The 13,258-nt window shown below is 40.7% G+C and overlaps 1 long non-coding RNA gene across 5 annotated transcripts; it reads left to right on the top strand.

The window, feature by feature from the left end:
- The first annotated feature begins 6,912 nt into the window (after positions 1–6,912).
- Positions 6,913–11,249, top strand: LOC123148500 (uncharacterized). Of its 5 annotated transcripts, none has more exons than XR_006473936.1 (6): positions 6,913–7,325; positions 7,434–7,529; positions 8,677–8,854; positions 9,258–9,343; positions 10,055–10,532; positions 10,961–11,249. It is a non-coding gene; the product is annotated as an uncharacterized lncRNA (long non-coding RNA). The 5 variants fall into 5 exon arrangements; XR_006473934.1 differs by having other exon boundaries at positions 6,914–7,325; positions 7,448–7,529; positions 8,707–8,854; XR_006473933.1 differs by having other exon boundaries at positions 6,914–7,325; positions 8,707–8,854.
- Positions 11,250–13,258: the final 2,009 nt, after the last annotated feature.

Raw genomic sequence — 13,258 nt, 5'->3', positions numbered from 1 at the left:
ACGGAGGTTCTCTACAGATTCTACTCCGCCATCCTCCCAACAAGATTCGCAAGACAACGCAAGGCTAGACAGTCAACGTAGCTGTGTAGATGATGAGCACATCTCCCCTACTCCACCATCACAGGTGCTTGCTCTAACTTGGCACTATTATATGTGGTTGCATGTTGCGTATGATGTCTAGCTTGTATTGCTTCTAACTTTGTTGAATTGCATCTGCTTACTTTACACATAATGCCTGTGAATATGACACGTGTTCCTGTTTCTAGAACATACGTGTACATGATGAGCACATCTCCCCTACTCCACCATCACAGGTGCTTGCTCTAACTTGGCACTATTATATGTGGTTGCATCTTGCGTATGATGTCTAGCTTGTATTGCTTCTAACTTTGTTGAATTGCATCTGCTTACTTTACACATAATGCCTGTGAATATGACACGTGTTCCTGTTTCTAGAACATACGTGTACATGATGAGCACATCTCCCCTACTCCACCATCACAGGTGCTTGCTCTAACTTGGAACTGTTATATGTGGTTGCGTTTTCCGTATGATGTCTAGTTTGTATTGCTTCTGATTATGTTGAATTGCATCTGCGTAGCTTACAACTTATACCTGCAACGATCACTTACCCATAAGACACATTTAACTTGGGACTGTGATGTAGGTTGCATCTTGCATTGTCTTCTAGCTTGTACTGCTTCTAATTTCTTGAAATGGCACTTACGACGAGACACTTTTTACCTGATAGAGTGATATTGGTTGCATGTTCATATGGTGCCTAGCTTTCATTTCTTCTAATTTTGTTGAAATGCCTTCCGCTTACTGTTTTTTCATACATATTCCATCCTCCTATCGTACGTGTGAATATGAAACGCTGTCTTTTTTGTATATATTCCATCCTCCTATCCTGCGCTTGCCTTACATCAAAGTAGTGTTCGTCTGTATCATGCATCAACCAGTTATGCAGAGCTAATTTTATTCATCTTCTTGTGGTTTTGACTTCATAAGGCAATATCAGAAAATAGGAAGGAAAAGAGTAAGTTAGGGGATGTTGGTGGTCCTCCGCACCGACGCAAACAGAGACTCTCTAGATTTGCCACTGCTACTGCTAATGAAGTTGAAGTCCCAAGTCTACATGATGAGTTCATCTCCCGTACTCCACCATCGCAGGTGCTTGCTCTAAGTTGACAGTGTGATAATTGGTTTCATGTTGCATATGTTGTCTAGCCTGTATTTCTTCTATTTTGATTAAATTGCACCTGCTGAGTTCATACGTTATACATGTGCATATGACATGGCGTTCTGTGTCTAGAATACACTGCATCTATCTATCATACCATGTTCTTACATCAAAGTACTGCTGTTGTGTATCCCGCATCAGTCACTCATGATTGGACACTTTTAACATGGCAGTTTGATAGTGGTTGCATCTTGCATTGATTTCTACGTTGTACTGCTTCTAATTTTTCGAATTGCCACTTATGACAAGACACTTTTAACTTGGCAGAGTAATATTGGTTGCATCTTTCATATGGTGTCTAGCTTGCATTACTTCTATTTTCTTGAAAATCCTTCTGCTTAGTTTACACATCGTAGCTGTGAATATGTCATGCCGTCCTGTTTTTCTTACATATTCCATCCTCATACGGTTGTCTTACATCAAAGTATTGCTTGTCTGTATCATGCATCAATGAGTTCTGAAGAGCGATTTTATTCTTTTGTGTTGTGGGTACGGCTTGACATGGCAAAGTCAAAAAAGAGCAAGGAAAATAATATAGTAGGGAGTGGTGTTACTCGTCGGGTGAAACGGAAAAGGATCTGCCGTCCAGATTCTGCTGGTACTTATAGTGCAGTAGAAGGTCCAAGTCCACCGGCTAAATCTACAAACACAGTATCACCTGCTCCACCAGCTGCAGCATCCGCTTCAACTGTACCAGCATCTCAACGAGTTACTCGTTCATTTGCTCCGGAACTGGCCAGTTCCCAAGCTGCCTTCACACCTAACACTACTTCCGAAGCACTGCTGACACAACAGGACTTGGCAAGATCAGATGAACCTCATGAGCATCAACACCAAGACGGTACCTGACCGAGTCAAGTTGCAGTTGCATGCTCCTTTATATGTACTCTCACAGTTTGATGTACACTAACACTTTCCATATTCGTTGTTGAACTAGCACCACGACGCAAGCGGAAACAGACATCAGGGATAATGCTTGACAGATTAACAAAATCTAAAGGAGGAAGAATGGAGATCCATTTTGAGGCAGGTTTAAAAAGGCCACGTGATGCTACAGAGTCAGCCAAGTTAGTATCAGAGGCAGCCGTTGCCGTTAGGTGTCATGCACGTATCCTCCCAACGTGGATCCAGTACAGGAATGAGAAAGACAATACCCAGTTTAACACCTTCCTTGACCATTTATCCGTAAGTAATGTTATTCATCGCAATTAGTAATATTGTCTTGCTCTGTCCCATACTTTCTAGCTTCCTCCTAATAAGACTCACATTCTTTTTTCAACAGATGAGGTTCAAGTTGGATCCGAAAGATGATGCAACTAAACAAGCATGCACTCATGTTTTTCAGTCTGCTCTGCGACAGTATCGGTACCACCTTAGAAAATCTCACTTTGAAGGCAAGGCTAACAATGAAATCGCCCAAACATCTCCAGTGGAATATATTACAGATGAAGACTGGACAGCCCTCGTTAAACACTGGTCTGATCCAAAGTATCAGGTAGGCTATATGTATTTGATCAGACCACATATTGAACTTGTATTTATGTATGTGCCTTACAAGTGTATCTTCTTCTAGGCTAACTGTTTGAAGAACAAGACCAACCGTTCTAAAGTGAAATTCCAACAGACAACAGGATCTCGTAGCTATATTGCACACTGCGAGGCTCTTGTAAATAGCTGCTACTTCCTTCTTTTTTCTGTGCCATATTATCGTATCTATATTGACTTGTTCCAAATACAGAGGAAAGCCTGTGCGGACCAAAAAGAACCTGAACGAATGCAGTGCAAATCTTCAAGGATTGCCACACCAGCAAGATGAAGGGCATGAGCACACCAGTTCAAGCCGCTGTTGTAAGTCCTTACTCCTCCTGCCTTTGAACTGATTGGTACTGTGATGTGTTCATTTAACTACTTGGTTTGCAGCCAATGTCAGTTACTCTGTTCACTTTTATACACAGTTGTCTTAACGTATCATTTCACCTTACATGGTTTAAAAGAGATGAAGGATATTCTTTTGGTCTTGATCTGTATTCTAGTTGTTATGTTCACGTGCGCACACAATGATAAAATAGCATGTTTGTTTTATATCTGTTTGCCCATGATATGAATGATGTCATACTATGTTCATCCTACTTTAAACCATGTCTCTTTATCCTTAGATGTCAACGAATGTGAGGAAATAGACAATACAGTAGGCATGCTACATGGACATATGTTCCGAAAGTGATTTTATTATGTAGTTGGCACTACAATACATGCTAATGTATTACAGTAGTTCACCAAAATAAGTTATGTATAAACGTGTAACCTACTTTGTTTGTTTTTGTCTCATTAGTAACTTATCTGGTACACTAATCTACAAGTTCAAACTTTCAGGAAGCTATGGAAAAAATGATTGAACAGCCACAACCACCTGAAGGTGACGAGGCTACCACAGGCACAATGTCACCTCTTGCTGCAGTGCGTCAGTATCTCTCCACTAACAGTGCAAAAAGCACCTTCCTGCGTAATTCTGGGTTGGTTGTCAAGGTAACCTCGTCCAAATCGCCTACTGAACAAAATCTTCCTGCTAGACAGAGTGATATATCTGTGCTCCAGACACAAGTCCAATCCCTAATGGACGTCGTTTTGGAAACAAGAATAGTGGTTGACAAATGTCGTCAAGATATGAATGGTTTTGAAACCAGACTATCAGACATTCGCTTCGTTGTTCAAGAGCAATGGCGGAAAAAAGGTGAAGATCGTGCTGCTCCATCAGATTCTACAGCCTGAAACATTAGCACTCAGGTCAAATGATCTGTGCTTCTATACATCTGATGGTGCTTTTATCTGCAAGGACTGTAAACTTTATGCCAACAGGCCTTTTGTTGTGATACAACATTTATGATGCTGCCAAAGGCTGCAATAATTACGACGCTATTTTTGTATAGTGTAGGTTTATCTTAGTAATGTATTCGGCCGAAAGCTTCGTAGGAGCCCAACATGCCAACATTCATCGGGCCCATTCCAATTGGGCTAAAAACGATTATAGGCCGAAATTTGCATGTAGCCCACTAAAAATATCTAGGCCTAAATCAGCATAAGATTTCATATTTTTCTGGTAGGCCTGTGCCCATAGTGGGCCTTTAACAGGCCTAAACATAATTTGGGCCCTCTGTAACAATAGGCCGTTTACAGGTGTAAATATCTCGAGCCCATAAAAAACATGGGCCTTTAAAAGACCGAAAGTGAGATTGGGCCCATTTACGATGCAGATCTTTCACAGGCTGAAATTCGGACGGGTCGTAAATGCACCGACCTAATACACGGGCCTTTAACAGGCCGGAAGTTCAGTCAGGCTAGATTATCATCATTTTTATATGGGCCGTTAATGGGCCCAATGTGACGTTGGGCCACATATGGCCCATGGATTTCATCCGATGTTAACAGGGTGAAAATCACAATAGGCCAAAAGTGGTCCAAATCTATAGTGGGCCTCTAACAGGCCGAATGTCAGACATGGCCGAATGGGACCCAAATCCTTCACGGTCATTTATGGGCCGAAAGTTTCATTGGCCTGTAAATGGGCCCAAATGAAGGAGGACCTTTAACAGGCTGGAAATACACCGGGTTGTAATTCGGCCCATACACTTAGCAGACTGTTAACGGGCCAGAAGTGACCATGGGCCGCAATGATGACAAGTTTAGGATAGGCCGTTAACGGGCCAATTTCACACTAGCTGTACGGGCCTTAACTGAGAACGTTGGGCCTTTAGCTGGCCGGCCCATTATGGTCTGGAAAATCTCGTGGGCCTTTAGCTGGGCCAGCCCATTATGGCCTGCAAAATCTCGCGGGTCTTTAGTTGGGCCAGCCCATTATGATACGCAAAATCTCATGGGCCTTTTGCTGGGCTAGCCCATTATGGATTGCAAAATCTTGTGGGCCTTTAGTTGGGCCGGCCCATTTAAACTTTATGGGCCACTTTTCGGCCGGTCCACGTGTCAACATATCATAGGCGCATCCCGCCCATTGGATGAGTGACACCTGTGCCAACGCGGAGCTAACACGTGTTTCCGTCAGCCAATCAGAATTTTACACGCGGAAAAAACCCCATTGGCCCCGGCTGTTAACGGATTATAGGATCCAAAACCGGACCCGATAGCTTAACGGCGTTCCGTTACGGTGGATGCCACATGTAAGTCACCCTTGACGAAAGCACTTCTGTGACGCGCGATTTATCATCATGGATGTCGACACTTCCGTGATGATAATTTTATTAATGTCATGGAACACTTCTAAGACAGCACAGGTATGACTATCTTGGTACTATCATAAAATTGTCATGGATGTACATGCATGACAGAAAACATGACCTACTGTGACAAACACGTATCATCACGGAAGTGTATTTTTTTGCAGTGCAATCATATAAGCATTTCCTTTCAATTGTCTACCAACATAAGCATTGAAGTCTTCTTGCTTAACCATAAAATTATCAAACTCATCCAAGCAATGGCTAGCAAACTTAGTAGATGGGATTTCACACTTATCAAATTCTATAGAGAGAATTTACTTTTACTACCTGTGTCGGGTTATCAAGACCATGTATTTCTTCAATAGGTGGTAAATTCTTAACATCTTCAGCTTTAATACCTTTTTCTTTCATAGATTTCTTTGCCTCTTGCATATCTTCAAGACTGAGAAATAGAATACCATTTTCTTTGGAGTTGGCTTAGAAGTTGGTTCAGGAATTGTCCAATCATTTTAATTACTCAACATATTACTCAATAGCAATTCAGCTTAATTAATAGTTCTTTCCCTGAAAACACAACCAGCAAAACTATCCAGGTGGTCTCTGGAAGCATCTGTTAGTCCATTATAAAAGATATCAAGTATTTTATTTTTCTTGAGAGGATGATCAGGCAAAGCATTAAGTAATTGGAGAAGACTCCCCCAAGCTTGTGGGAGACTATCTTCTTCAGTTTGCACAAAATTATATATTTCCCTTCAGGCAGCTTGTTTCTTATGAGCGGGGAAATATTTAGCAGAGAAGTAATAAATCATATCCTAGGGACTACGCACACAACCAGGATCAAGATAATTAAACCATGTTTTAGCATCACCCTTTAATGAGAACGGAAACAACTTAAGGATAAAATAATAGCGAGTTTTCTCATCATTAGTGAATATGGTGGCTATATCATTTAATTTAGTAAGATGTGCCACAGCAGTTTCAGATTCATAGCCATAAGAAGGATCAGATTCAACCAAAGTAATTAACTGAGAGGGTTGACAGAGAAATCATAATTCTTATCGGAAATAAAGATAGGTGAAGTAGCAAAAGCATGGTCATATTTCATTCACTACACCATGACACTACAAAGACGACATGCAACTATTGGTATAAGTGAGAATCGCCGACACGTTTTTTGTCCAAAACTATACAGAAACACAGTATATTAGTATTATTATAAGTTTGTGACACATTATCTGTCGTCAAAACTCGTAAAAACACCATCAAAATTTCTGTCGGTAGATGAAGACAATGCCGTCTATTTGTGTGTCGCTGATTCATGTGGACACAAAAAATGTCGGCGTTTTCCTTCAGCCCATGTCCGAACAATATGGCGCGCAAAGAGAGCCATGCGCGCGCCATGCCAAACACCCGATTCGCACCAGCCCAGAAAAAGAAAAAGAAAAAAGAACACCAGACACATCGACCCCGACCTGTTCGATCCCCAATCTCACCCCTCTCCCTCTCTATCTCGCCACCCACACACCCTAACCCTAACCCGACCGCGCCGCCGCTCCCAACCTGCGCGCCTCCGCCCCAAACCACCCGCCAGTCCCTCGCGCCACCACATCTCGGACCCCGGCCTCCCTTCCCTTAGTCCGCAGTAGCAGCAACGCCGTCTGCGACGGAGGAGCACCGTCCGCCGCCGAGGAACAGCAGCGCCGTCCGCCACCAAGGATCCACCGCGCGCCGGGAACAGCAGCACCATACGTCGGAGGATTCGCCGCACCGAATGCTATTGAGGAGCAGCCTGCCGTTCTTCTTCCTCCACCGGCGACCCCTGTCTCGGCCCCGCCTCCAGATCTGAACAAGTAAGATGCAGTTTTTTTCCTTACCTATCTTCTCGTATGTTGCTATATGGAGTCCATATTTTATTGTGAATGGTTTATAATCTGATGGTATGCCTTGCGTGATTATAGTCGGGTGGTTCCAGGTCTAGGTCATGGCATCAGTGGTGTGGCGTTGTTCTGTTTTCTCAATGAATAGCAGTCGCTTGTTGGATGGGAATTGCTACTGTATAAGTCATCTCAGCGAGTAGTATTGCCCCCCTAAAGAAAGGAGTATCGACACAATACACAAAATTATTAGGCTGCAGATAGTATGGGGTACATTAGTACATGGACATAAAAAAGTAAAGGATATACATGATAGTGTTTGCTTGTCTTTGTCAGTTTTTTTAATTTTCTTTTTGAGTGGCTTCACACACATGTGTTTTTCCGCCTTACTGTATCGCCGCAGAGACAATACTTGCAGGGATTGTGAAAAATAACTTGAAGCATGCCCATTAGTTAGTAGAGCATATATTTGCATTGCAGCGATGACTTTATTAGTGTGTGTGTTCACTTCTAGGTCACCGCATCATGTCAAAAAAACCCGGCACTGCTACAATTTCTGAAAGAAAAGGAAGTTCATGTGAAGAACCATGGCGACACATATGAGGAAAATATATTTGAGTCAATATATATACACATATAAATGGATGGAAGGAATGTTCATAAATATTTTCTATTTCTTCTTTTCTGTGAGGGAAAGACAGTTTATTACTCCCTCCGTCCCATAATATAAGAGCGTTTTTGACACTAACACTACACTAGTGTCAAAAACACTCTTATATTATGGGACAGAGGGAGTACTTGTTAGTTTGAAAACCTGTAAAGAAGATAGTCTGCAGTAAAATGTGTATAAAAAATATAGGTCAATGATATACTGTGATAATTCCTCCTTGTTTTTTTGTCTGCAATAGTTGATTAAATTTTTTGAGGGGGGTTCAAAAAAACACTTCATGAGCTTATTTTTGAATGGCTGAATAGATTAGTTATGTTCTAATCCGAAGTTCGGCAAGTGTTCTTCACGTGTTAGATTTTCCTGCGATTCAAAATCCTGCCCACCTATTCTAAACCCAAATCTGTATTATCCACTCGTCAAGCCAATGAAGGCCCAGTGGCTTTGATGCACGCCCATTACCCAATAATAAAAGTAGAAGAACCTATAAACATAGGAAAGATTAACATGCACGTGCTTTTTCGAAAGGTCTTCTTGTAAGTTTGCCTTTTAATGTGTATACATGAGCTGGTTTTCTACTGTCAATTTTGACTCAACTTGAACGTCTCAATAATGAACCCTTTTTGCACATGACATTTTTGAATTATCTCCTCACGGCAGCAGGTGATTTTCTCATGGATGTTTGCACAGGAGCTTGTTATTGCTTCCATATATACTGGTTTCGTTCAGCTGGTCAAGTTGCTGTTGCTCCCTCCGCTATGCAGAACAGTACCCCTGGAGATGCGTGGAGTAGGCTAGTCCTCTGACCATAACAATTGGCTGCTACTGACGACACGAGGTGATCTTATATGTTCAATTCTTAATTGTTGTTTCAAATCCTTGGACTAGTGGCTGGGATTGTATTAGTTATTTGGAGATACCTATTTGTACTGATGTTCAGTTAGTAAGTTGAATATAGCCCTCTTGTTCTAGCCATGTGCAGTTGAATTGAATATTTTTGGTCCGCTTCTCACTCTTGATTTTTGCAAAAAAATAATCTAAAATCCTTGGTCAGTGGCATGTTAATTATACATTGCTAGCTAGTTCTATGCACATACAATACTTGGTTGGGACTGAAAACTGTAGCACTTGAGCAAGAAAGGCTGACTACCGATTCATTAGCATGTCAATAAAGTCAATCTGGTCTTCCTCTATGAACTTGTTATGGCTCATTAATAGCATGGTTTTGCTCACTGAAATAGGAGAGGAGCTGCACAAGACAGAAAAAGCACAAATGGCCAAGTACACTTGACGGAAGATTGACGAAACAGAGAGGAAGAGAGCACAGGTAAAAACTGAGACCAAAGGCACTGATACTTGAGTAATAGTTCCAGTAAGCTCACAGTACTACTTCCACAACCACGAATGGTAAATTTTAGAAGTACAAATGAAAGCATAGAAATTAACACAAATTGCTAGTTTAGGTCTTCAATGATTTCCGAACGGATTGAAAGTCCAAGCCTTGATGAATTGATAGTCCACACATGTTTTGCGAAGTATTTTAAATGAAATTGCAATTGAAATCTAGATGCAGCTACTGTAGATATATTTGTTGCAATTAGTACACATTTTCCCCCTATCCAAGGTCTTCTACTATTTCAATACCCATTATATGTGAAAATCTGTGGTGATAAAAGAAACACATCTACAGTCTGTAATTTGTTCCTAAAAGTGAAACTTAAGAATGTCAGTGAGTGGTGAAATGTACACTCTTGTTTGATCTAATTTATGGATTCCATTTCCTTGTACTTCTAAGAAAATAATTAAGTCTTGCATTAGGTATAGAACACAAAGACAACATTAGTTGCATCTTTTATTGAGGAAGAAACTCATTAGATCTATCTAAGTCGAACAAGTGTATGTCTAAACTGTCATATTTATTCACAGATTTTGCCTGCTTGCTTCAAAACAGAAATGTGGCTTTTGCTTGCTGATAATTTTGGTTATGGTGTGGCTGCCTATTACTCAAGATGATCTCATATCATATCATCAATTTCAGGAACATTATCTCAGCTGTCGTTGATTTCAGAACAAATCGTTGGCATTGTACCTTCAAGGGAGTATCCTTTTGCCTACTGAGCACACAAAACAAATGCGTCTATATATTTATTTAAGGGAAACAACATGCTCCCATTTTTGGTCAATCGATGGATCTGACTAATACATAACTATATATATATATATATATATGTGTGTGTGTGAGGTATTATTCATGTGTCATTTTTTGTAATTCGAGTAAGCTGAAACTGATGGTCTCAGATGGTTTGTGTATTAACTTTGATCAGAACTTGCATCTACAAATACTGAGTAGTGGGTTGCCTTTTGTGCAGGAATTTGCAGCAGGATCCCTTGCTTGTGCTCTCCGCCTGTCCTCACTCCTTAGACCTTCCCTTTGCTTGTCACCATACATTTTATTTAGAGTGGTGTCAAGATGCATCTCCTCTGCCAAGATGATGGGCAGAGGGCCTAAGCTCTAGGTGAGCTCCTCCACCAAGCATGTGTTGTATATTGTACGATGTTTTCATCGTTAATGTCTGCAATCTAATGCTTTGCTCTGCTATTTTAATTTCATGTAACATGCATACTCTCATTATCTGTACGCATGTGTTTGTAATAACTTGTACGCATGAGTTTGTAAGAAGTTGAATGCTGGTATGATGCTTTATTTTCTACAAAGTTGGGCTATATGCTCATGGCTGCTTCCTGATAACTGTGCATGTAACTGGGTTTCTTCACTTCATTTAAATGATTAGTATGTTTAGGGCTTTGACCTATGCATATAACAACACTACCAAGCCAGTTTGTTGTACATCTTCTGTTTTTGGTTCTTTGGACTCAAGAGTAACTCAGAAGTTAGAACGAATGTATTATGATAATACTGCTCAAACATACGGTGCTTTTGCAGGGTCAAATGGCGGGAAGTATCAAGTCGAAGATATTATGGCTTTTGTACATCTTCTATTTTCTTTAAATGAAAGTTGATGTCGGTTTGGTGATCGAAGACTTAGGCTCTTCCATAGTGTTTTGTAGAGTGATTGAACACTTAAGTCTCTTATGAACTAGGCCCATATTATGTAACATGCCACAACTTGTATGTTGACTTGAGTATTTTTTCAATGGTTGTAGCAAGGAAAACTAATGGGTCTTCTATATATGTTGAATAAATGCGTTGGTCAATGGCATTTTGTGATGAATAGAAGAGTGTAATTGTTGGTATATCTATTGCAAAGTGAACATGAATTGAATATTTTGAATTTATTTTCATGTTAATATATGTTGCATTTGCATTTGTGCTGAAATGTATAACCTGGCAGCAAATGTGTCAGAAAACTATTGGAGGTCGCAAAGACTGTTGGCATAGCATACTTACAGAGAAATTGTCGGGGTAGCAACGGTCGTTGCACTATCTGTCGGTATAACACACTGTCAAACGATCTGTTGGCATAGAATACTCTATCGCTCAAGAAATGTCTGTCGCTATAGCCCTCACCAACCCAGTCAAACTGTCCGTCGGCATAGATTTATCTGTCGCTAACGACTTTTCCCGGCAGGACTATAGGCGACAACTCCTTTCTGTCGCCAAAAGTCTTTCCCGACACTAAATGTGTCGCCTTAGGTGTCCTATGCCGACAGATTGTTTGACGTTGCTTTGAGTGTCGTGGTGTAGTGATTATAGCATTCAAAGACTTTTCTTTAAGCTTAACTAATAATTTCTTAAGATTAGATCTATCATTGCAAGCTAAAAAGTCTCTAGCAGTTTCTTCATCCATAACATAACCCTCAGGCACAACAAGCAATTCGTATCTAGGGGGAGAATCTTCATCATCACTTTCATCAATATTATCAGTTTTAATAATTTCATTCTCTCTTACCCTAGCAAGTTGTTCATCAAGAAATTCACCTAGTGGCATAGTATTATCAAGAATAGAAGTAGTTTCATCATAAGTATCATGCAAAGCAGAAGTGGCATCATTAATAACATGCGACATATCAGAATGAATAGCAGGAGTAGGTGTCGCCAATTTACTCAAAACAGAAGGTGAATCAAGTGCAGAGCTAGATGGCAGTTCCTTACCTCCCCTCGTAGTTTAGGGAAAAATCTTGGTTCTTTTATCTTTCAAGTTCTTCATAGTGATCAGCAGAGATAAATCCCAAGTGACTCAAAGAATAGAGCTATGCTCCCCGGCAATGGTGCCAGAAAATAGTCTTGATAACCCACAAGTATAGGGGATTGCAGTAGTTTTCGAGGGTAGAGTATTTAACCCAAATTTATTGATTCGACACAAGGGAGCCAAAGAATATTCTCAAGTATTAGCAGCTGAGTCGTCAATTCAACCACACTTGGAAACTTACTATCTGCAGCAAAGTATTTAGTACCAAAGTAGTATGATAGTAATGGTAACGGTAGCAAAACTAATAGTTTTGGTTTTATAGTGATTGTAACAATAGCAACGGAAAAGTAAATAAGCAAAGATCAATATGTGAAAAGCTTGTAGGCATTGGATCAGTGATGGATAATTATGTCGGATGTGATTCCTCGTGCAATAGTTATAATATAGGGTGACACAGAACTAGCTCCAGTTCATCAATGTAATGTAGGCATGTATTTGAATATAGTCATAGATGCTTATGGAAAAGAACTCGCATGAGATATTTTGTCCTACCCTCCCATAGAAGCAGGGTCCTATTGGAAACTAAGGGATATTAAGGCCTCCTTTTAATAGAGTACCGGACCAAAGCATTAACACTTAGTGAATACATGAACTCCTCAAAGTACGGTCATCACCGGTAAGTATCCCGATTATTGTCACTTCAGGATTAACGGATCATAACACATAATAGGTGACTATAGACTTGCAAGATAGGATCAAGAACTCACATATATTCATGGAAACATAATTGGTTCAGATCTGAAATCATGGCACTCGGGCCCTAGTGACAAGCATTAAGCATAGCAAAGGCATAACAACATCCATCTCAGAACATAATGGATACTAGGGATCAAACCCTAACAAAACTAACTCGATTACACGATAAATCTCATCCAACCCATCACCGTCCAGCAAGCCTACGATGGAACTACTAACGCACGGCGGTGAGCATCATGAAATTGGTGATGGAGGAAGGTTGATGATGACGATGGTGATGGATTCCCCTCTCCGGAGCCCCGAACAGACTCCAGATCAGCCCTCCCGAGAGAGAT

The sequence above is a fragment of the Triticum aestivum genome, chromosome 7A (assembly GCF_018294505.1).
Source record: "Triticum aestivum cultivar Chinese Spring chromosome 7A, IWGSC CS RefSeq v2.1, whole genome shotgun sequence".
Classification (NCBI taxonomy): Eukaryota; Viridiplantae; Streptophyta; class Magnoliopsida; order Poales; family Poaceae; genus Triticum; species Triticum aestivum.
This window is presented reverse-complemented; position numbering and strand designations above follow the sequence as displayed.